Source organism: Pezoporus flaviventris, unplaced genomic scaffold (genome assembly GCF_033815535.1).
Source record: "Pezoporus flaviventris isolate CSIRO_AGI_PZ_B2104156 unplaced genomic scaffold, CSIRO_AGI_Pfla_v1 ptg000013l, whole genome shotgun sequence".
In the NCBI taxonomy this organism is placed as follows: domain Eukaryota; kingdom Metazoa; phylum Chordata; class Aves; order Psittaciformes; family Psittacidae; genus Pezoporus; species Pezoporus flaviventris.
The window spans coordinates 27,627,487-27,634,491 of NW_026892561.1; the positions used below are offsets into that span (position 1 = coordinate 27,627,487).

General features: G+C 46.4%; 1 long non-coding RNA gene across 1 annotated transcript; it reads left to right on the plus strand.

The window, feature by feature from the left end:
• Nucleotides 1–465: 465 nt before the first annotated feature.
• LOC133268201 (uncharacterized) lies at nt 466–4,715 on the plus strand. Its single transcript, XR_009742988.1, has 2 exons — nt 466–912; nt 2,954–4,715. It is a non-coding gene; the product is annotated as an uncharacterized LOC133268201 (long non-coding RNA).
• Nucleotides 4,716–7,005: the final 2,290 nt, after the last annotated feature.

The following is a 7,005-nucleotide window of genomic DNA, read 5'->3' on the forward strand; positions in this document are numbered from 1 at the left end:
ACATCTCCAGCTGGAGATCAGACCAACCATGTAAAATGCAGACAATGAAGCTCACCAGGTTTGTAAACCAAGACCAACACAAGGAGTTGTAAGACTAGGCTGTCCAAGCCAGAAACCTCACCCCTGACAGCCCAGCTTGGTCAGCCCTTGATGACCCTGAGACAGCTAAGCCTCCGTTTAATCAGGAAACATCAGATCCTGTGTTCTTGCTTGGTCATCCCAGCCAAGGCCAAACTGACACAAGGAATTATGCTGAGACTAGGTGATTTCTGATTTCTGTTTGTGGAGCTGACTGAGAGGCTGAGGGCACTCAAAAGGGGAGAACCAGGACTGTCGTGGAGCAGTGAAAAACTAGCAGCTTTTAATGCTTCTTGTTTATTTTTTCCAGTTACTTGGAATGCCTTCTTTCAAGAATTTTGTTTTCTGTTTTATTGGGATTGCCTCTGTTTCAAATTTTTAACAGTCAAAAATAAGGCATGTTTATCTCTCTCAAATATTTTTCACAGGTGTTTTCATTCAAGTGCATCCAAAGAACCCAACCTGAATTAACCAGTCTGACTAGGCAGTTTTTAGATAAAAGCAAGGGCCAGGAGATGTTCCTGGTTTTGCTGCTGCTCGACAGTGCCCACTGGGAGCCTCATGCTGCTATTCACTGAAAGTCATAGGAAACTGTCCCAAAGAATTAGCCCCTGCTCTAGCTGGATCCCTCCTGCCCATTTATCAGAGGATGCCTGATGATATTAGCAACATCTGAGCAGTACTGGTTCATCTCCTATGGTTTATATGCAACTACAGAAGGGGCAGTTCGTGACCAGCCACTGCTGAAAGTGATGCCTGCTCTGTCATGCTCATCCTTGCCATGCTGCCAGCACCCACCGGCAATGTCTTCTCTTCCTTCAATCACAGCAAAAGGTAAGGAGCCATTTCACTTGATCTGAAGAAAGCTTTCAGTTAACTGTAGCATATTAATTAACAAACTTCAATACCAAGTCTCCTCTGATGCAGCTCTCACAGGGTTTCAAAGCTGCTGTGCAGGAGGAGGGAGGGGACGTAATTCCTGTATATGGGGATGTTCATGTCTCTCGGTCCTTAACCATCATGGAGATACAGCATCGTATCTGGACCGCCAGCTGGGGTGGTGGTGTGGGGTCCTGGGAGGGGATGGAGCTACAGTGAGCTGGGGCTGGGCATCCTCCATCCAAGCCAAGCCCACACTTGCGCTAACTTGCAGCCCTGAGAAGGGGTTTCTCGCTATGGTCTGACTCTCTGAATTTTTAAGGATAGGAAAACTTGGGTGACAGCAACCGATCTGCAAAGTGTCTGCCCTGCTGCCCCACATCCCAGCTTGGCTGCATGCGCATTTGCATCTGTCATGCTTCTGCGGTTCTGTGCTCCTGCAGAAACCTGAACTAAGGGAAAATGGGACAGAGGATTATAGCAAAGTCATCACTGCCCCAGTACATGGTGACAGCAGGTCATGGAAATTGGGTCAGCTTCTTCTGGTGCAAATCAGCATTCCTTTGCTGAAGCCAGTGGAGATAAAAAAGTGCAATAAAGACCAAAATTAGGTCAACCAGATACACAGCTCCTTTTATGCAGCAATCTAACCCTTTTCCTACTTCCTGCTATTCCTCTGCACAGCCAAGTAGGTCAGAAGGATCTCCTGTCAGACAGCTGGATCCACTGAGGTAGCTCTGAAATATTCTCCAAATCAGCAGGGTATCAAGAAAAGGCAATCCTGTTCCCTCCTCCCACCACAGTCTCTCCAGTTGCCCATCTGAGGGGGAAATGGGATCTCAGGTCGGGGATTAAAGTACTCTCCAAAAAGCTCAGTCTGGGCTGAAACAGAGGTAAACCTCATTTCTAAATATCCCATTAGTTGCACTTGCCATTTGTACAGGGTTTTGCCATGGGGTGTGATTGCAAGGGACATCATAGACACAGCAAGGAGCTGCTCTGGTGGACCCCAGCAGCCCCTCAGCCACCTGCACTGCAGCCTGGTCCCCAAGCAGCAACACATGTTAATGCAGAGACCTGCAGCCTCCCAGTGGTGCTGGTGCTGGGGTGAGTTTTCCTTCCCCAAATCAGTGCTAGACTGGTTGGCAATGACTCCTCTTTTTCTCTGCAGAGTCCTCTAATACACAAACTTATATACAAGTTTTACGTGCCTCAAACCAGTGAGACCAAAACAACCACTTAACTCCCACTGGAAAGGAAGCATAATTGAAACAAACTGGAAATAAAATTATTAGTGAAGCTATTTTCATTTGCCAGAAGCCGTGCCAAAAGGTAATTCTGAAGCTGGAGAAACTCTTCAGAGAACTGTGGTGGAGTCAGTGGAGCAGCACAGGAAGCACTAACATGGGTGAGAAATGGTCTTGAATCACTGAACATATTGTTTGAGCTGTAATGATTTTGTGATTGTGACTGAGAACTTTCTGCCTGACTCATAAAATAAATAAGGGTCCTGGAGCACCAAGGTTCTGTACCAGCAGCCAAGGAGATGAAATCATGAGACTCTGAAATCCAGAGCTGCTCCCAAGTTTGGCACCTCCCCTCTGCGGTGAGGAATGAAAGCCCTGTGCCAAGTCAGTCACAAATTATAAACAGTCCCAGAAATGGCAATGTCTTCTCCCCTCAGCCTTTTTCAATCTTCTCTTTTTCTCCTCTTAAATTGCTCCACGTCTCATGTTTGCCGTATCTCAATATTGACGTGGAGTCTCTAGCTGTCTTCAGACCATCTGCAGTAGGTGACTAACATGTGTTAGCACCAGTTCTTCCACCGAGTGCCTATGGAGCTGGGATGTGACAGGCTGGATAGTCTGAATTGCTTATCACATTGAGATGTTATTGTAGTCACAACACCTACATGAGTGATAGTAGCAGACAGAATTTGGTCCAACAGCACTAAAAATGAATAATACTAATTTCCACAATTATTTACCACTCACAGGCAAATTAGTCATCTCTTTGCCATACCTGAGAGAGTAGATGCCACAAAATACCTTCAGTGCCATCTAGCTACTAAGCTACATGAAGAGATGAATTTGCAAGTAGCTCTAATTGCCACAAGGCTCATCAGTGGCATGATGTCCTGTTGCACCAGCTGATGCTCTGTCCTCAGGGGCCTAATCAGGATGGTCATGTAAGCCACAAAGATAATTTGCAATCATAAAAAATTCTGCTTTGAATGGATGTTTATCTAAAGTATGGCAAAATGAATTCCTCAGAATGAAGGCTAAATAAATAACTACCTTCACACACCCCAAACCCACAGGATATTTGTATAGGCACTCAGTATCGCCAGCCTCTCTGAGCAATTTGCCAAGAACAAACAACAACATTATTTGGCTTTAGCTTTTGTTTCATGAAGATGTATAGAAGCTATGAAAAATATCACCCTTACTGTCTATTTGTCTTGGGTTTCATGACATGTCTTCAGAATTACATGGACCCATTTTACTAGCGATGACTTTACTGACCATCTATGATGACTCCACCCATGATGTATGTCCACACCACAGCCAAACATACGTTCTGACAGGCTGGTGGCAGGCTGGGAAGAGGGTGGATACCAAGTGGCATAGCAAACCCGTACCTTTCCCTGGGTAACTCACACTGAATCATCACTGCATGGAACTGAAAATTGTGGCCACCGATCAGCCACGCGAAACATGCAGAAATGGAAATATGAACAGAGGGAGCCCAGCCAGGGCTCCATCAGGCTCTCGACACAACAAGGAGCAGCTGCAAGTGGCAGAGGAATGAGTTGGTGTTTTGCTTTGTCCTCCTCTGGCCCAGATCATGGACCATTGCCACACAGTCTGATGTGTCCTGGACCATGCTAAAAGCTAAGAAAAGCAAAGCACAATTAATTTCAAAAGGATGTTGTTTTTATAACATACTGTACTTTGGTGTGGTTATTTCATCTATAGTGTAATTTGTCCAGATAAAACTTGTCTAGAAATGACCTTACAGTCTGGGTATGATGCTGATAGAGGATACATTCACACATGCTTATGCTCCCAGTGTCACAGCAGTGCTTGGCCAAGGATCAGCTCCACAGATGGAGCAGGCAAGTGCCCTTGCCCACTCTGCAGGTCTGATCCTGCTCTGGGTGCAAGCTCATGACAAGGTGAAATCAGTCCCACCAACAAGAGCACAAGGATAATCCCTGGCTGCGATGGCAACGCACTGCTGGCAGCAACACCAAACTTGTTAATGGCAGTGGGACATGTGTCAGAAGGGATCGGTGCCTGTCAGAGCACAGAGAGGACTTTTATCTCCTGTTTGGATGTTCTCACTACCTTAATGCTGAAGAATTTATCCAGGCAAGACCAGATTATCTCCAGGAGCAGTGTTGGCAATTTCACGGAGACCAAGCCAGCTTCTACCAGTTGGCAATCTGCCTGTATAGACAGTCAGCGCGAAAGTTTTTAGAGCATACAAGTAATTGAAATTAGTGATGAGGAGGATATTTATCTTTGTATGGATGGACCTTGGCAGTGTGAAGTGGGTCTTAAAAGGAGCATCCACGTGGCACCCCCAAGAGACTTCTAGTCAATACTTAAAGCTTTCACCGTAAAAGGTAGTTCCTAGCATGGGAAAAGCTGGCAGTTCAAGCAGAGAAGGGCTGCAGCCCTCAGGTGTCCCTCTGAGCTGGAATTACCATACAGACACTTAAGTAAAAATGAGAGTGGCGCTCAAACCTGACACCACATCTCAATCCAAGCTGTGCTGATTTACACCAGCCAGAAAAAGAGCTGACCTGCAGGGCCAAATCTGCCCCATGGCTATATCCAGGCAGCTGCGGTGATTTAAAAGCTCTGTCAGTGTCAGTCACCAGTGGGTCTCATTGAAAGCCAGATTTATCTTGTAATCTGCACGAGGAGGCGTAAACTGCTACTGCTGCTCCCATGTGAAATAAATCAGCCCAACACAGCTAGAGCTGGTAGCTATGAGGGCCAGCCCTCGCACTGATTTGTATGCCCTTATGCTACAGGCAGTGGTGGCCAACTGCCAGCCTTCCCTCTCACCTACGTGGTTGACTCCTCAAGTTAACATCAGAGGGATTCTGAGAGTAGGATGGCACCAGGGGTCAGTGTGGGGACCCTTTCGTCTGTGGGCTACAACCTACAGGTCTGCAAGCTCCCTGGGGGCTGGAACAGGCGTTTCCGTCAGGCTGCTGGTCCCTGTGCTGGAGTTGCCCCATGCCATGGTGGTGTGAACAACAAGGGCTCCTGTGAGGAGTGTGAGAGGCATTGCTGTCCTGCCTGTGGAGGGGACCCCACTTTGCTTGGCAAAGCATGCAGGAATGTATGAGCCCCTGGGGTTATCTCAACATTTAAGCTCACAGTTATTTTAGGCATCCTTCTCTGATACAGAAACACAGGCTGACAAAACTCAGGAAGAAAGATAGTAGTATAATAACCACCAAAATGTAGTCACAGGGAATATATGCTCTCCAGTTCTTCACATCCCTACTGTGAACTTATTATTTCAGCATCTCTCCCCTTTGAGATTTTTTCTTATCATATCAAATATTGTTCTTTTTTTTTTTTTTTCCAGTCCTGCACAGTGCAAACCTCCACCATCCCATTGCTGCCTTGGCACAAAGCAAACCCCACATGACACGGGTGACTGTTGAAGGCCACCCAGCAAAGGGAGTACAGGATTTTGGGGGTGCATTATAAAAATGGTGATTTCCACCAGTCCAGTGGGGCCATAGCCATGGGCCATTGCACGGGGTGATTCAGGAGCCAGAGTGAGGATGATGCTGTTTGCCGGACCGTGAGAGGTGGGCTGGTGGAAACCCATGAAAACCCACTCTGCTAAAACAAGTCTTCAAGAGTGTGCTGGAGTCTGTGCATTCCTTGGTGTTGAGTGAAGCCACAGGGGTTTGGCAGAGCATTCACAGCTATGCCTGGTCCCTCCACAAATAGTGTTGGCAATTTCAGGGAGTGAAATAACATCCTGGCACTGCCAAAAGCCACATTGATTATCAACAGTATAAGTAATCAAGTAAAAGCACTTTCCACAGCTGAATGACCAGATTGTGAAGCATGCAAAGAGTAGTAGCTAAAACTGATTGCAGCTCACATGGATAATTTCTACCAGAATTACATTATTGTATTAAAACAGTAATGCATAATGTATGGCTGTGCATCTCTGCAACAAACATTTTACATTTAATTTAGAAATCTCTGAGTCATTAGAAAAGTTCTCATTATGTTGCAAAGACCTTTGTGGAGTCACCAATAGTAGAGTCTTTTAAAAAAAAGTTAATGATGAAGGGAATCAGATGGATGTAAAATACCTGAGCTGGGAATGGGAGTGGGAGCTGAGTGCTGCGCAGCAGCCTGCCCTGCATGCCATCCTGCATGGGTCAGCACACCCCACGGGGACCTGGTTATGCTGTTTTTGGCACCCAAATTGTGCTGCTGCACGAGGACACTCCATGTACTGTCAGGGAAGAGAGAAAGAGGCAATTTCTTGGGGCAGTTCAGCCAGTCTAACATTTAAATCATTTCAGGGTTGCCTTCATCTCTGTACTGGCTGCAGAGGTGGTAAAGCTCCTGGAGCAGATGCATGGAAGGCAGAAACACCCCACATGGGAGAGGACCTAAGGAAAAAGTGGAGGTCTGTGCTCTGCACTGGATTCTTGTGCAACAGGCTCATAGTAGCAGAGGAAAAATCAGTGTGTCTGATCCTGAAGTTCTTGCATATGTTTAACTTCCATGGCAGTTAAATCCCTGTGCTTGCAATCCAGATGGAATTGGCAACTAGGTAGAGTTGCACCCAACATACACCCAAGGTGGTTCCCATTGGTGCTTGATATGAGGTGTGGGCTGGTACACAGAGACGTCTGTAGTCACCGCATTCTACAGGAGCAAGATTCACTCCATTCTGCATAAGTCACTCTCCTCCATGGGTTTGCTCATCTCTCCTTGCCACTACACAATTACCCTTTGCATTTCCCAGAGATCCTTTTCCTTCAGTAACCTA